Raw genomic sequence first — 1,551 nt, 5'->3', positions numbered from 1 at the left:
TTCTCTGTGTAACTCTCGGATGCTCGAGGGAGGGACGAATATCAAAGCAGCACAGCGAAAAGTGGGGCACACTTTTGTAAGATTGCCATGACCTAAGAATCATTAAAACGCGGTGGTGAAAGATCAATTATATACAGTCGAGTTAGTTTGCGAGTTGCAACAAACAAATCGCTTAGACCGTCAAACATACGTCTATTAGTCCAATTGATTCCAAATCTGAGGAATTTTCTAAAGCTCCGAAACCTGCGCAGCACTCCTTGTAATATTTTATATACATTACATGAAATCATTGACCTGTTTCTGCACTCCTAATGCATGAAATATACAATCACATAGTTAGTAGTGTACTCGAAATGCCACTTATTGCAATGTCACAGCTTGGGACTTTACGGGATCAGCATATGTGATTCCAGGGTTGTAGAATCTGATAATGATGGCGAGGATAGAGTTGACTCTGGCACACTGGGTCATCCACGTGTAAGTTAAAGGAGTGCAGATAGCAAAGTTATTACGAGACGATTCCAATTTTTGAGCCATAACACACTGTCCTTCAGACTTTTACATATTGTAGAAAATTCACTCTCAACTCGCTTCTGCTCTCCCATACTTCATCGGAACGTTTAATTTCATGAATTCGCTTTCACTTGGTTCCTTCGTCAGTTAGTTCTGTGATAATATGGTTATTTCGTATGCAGCTCGTTAGCCTCCGTTTCGTTCCAGTGTTTTCGTCACTAATGTAGAATTTAGCGTTGTATATATGTTCCCCATGGGTCATGCTTGCACAAGGCATTAACTGAATAGAGCACATAATAGGTCATGGTACTTTGGGAGGTGAAGTGCTCATGCTTAGCTCCTCGTAAGACACTTCGCAGCACCCGAAGTCTTCCCCGAGGTCGAGTTGATGGCATATTACTGGGCAGAGAATGTGTTACAGATGTACAGAGGGGATGGGGAACCACGTGCATGGCCTAGAAGACAAGATCTACATTGTCAGGCATTTTCAACTTACATCTTGCACTTAATCAGCTAACAAAAGCACCCTAACAGAATGCCCTTCATTTGTCTGTTCGATAAGCATTCAAGCGATCTCGGTGTCCGTGACACTCTCGAAGCACCTCCTTTACCATTAACAATGAACCGGGGTGGAAGGGTAAGAAACATGAATGGGCACATTTGGTATTTGAAGTCAGGTAAAGTTGAAACAGTGTCCGTCTTTGCAGAAAGAGAGACGAATGAGCAGAGGAGGAGATGTTATACTAGCGTAGTCGGGAAAGGTGGATAGGTTGTTAAAGATTATGGAGAAGCAGAAATGGCGTTAGGGAGGGGAGGAACTGGGGGTGGGTGAATACACACAGGATGAATGTATCCTTGACAGGAGAGCCTCCATCCAAATCAACCATTTGTCACATGTGAGTGTCCACAGTCTTGTCTGCATCTTCACTAGGTGGTGAGAATTCGCTTTCTGATAGTGCAAGACTCCTGCTGAGTCTAGATTATGAGTGTGTGTGTGTGTGTGTGTGTGTGTGTGTGTGTGTGTGTGTGTGTGTGTGT

This window comes from Echinococcus granulosus, assembly GCF_000524195.1.
Source record: "Echinococcus granulosus chromosome Unknown EG_S00116, whole genome shotgun sequence".
Taxonomy (NCBI): domain Eukaryota; kingdom Metazoa; phylum Platyhelminthes; class Cestoda; order Cyclophyllidea; family Taeniidae; genus Echinococcus; species Echinococcus granulosus.
This window is presented reverse-complemented; position numbering follows the sequence as displayed.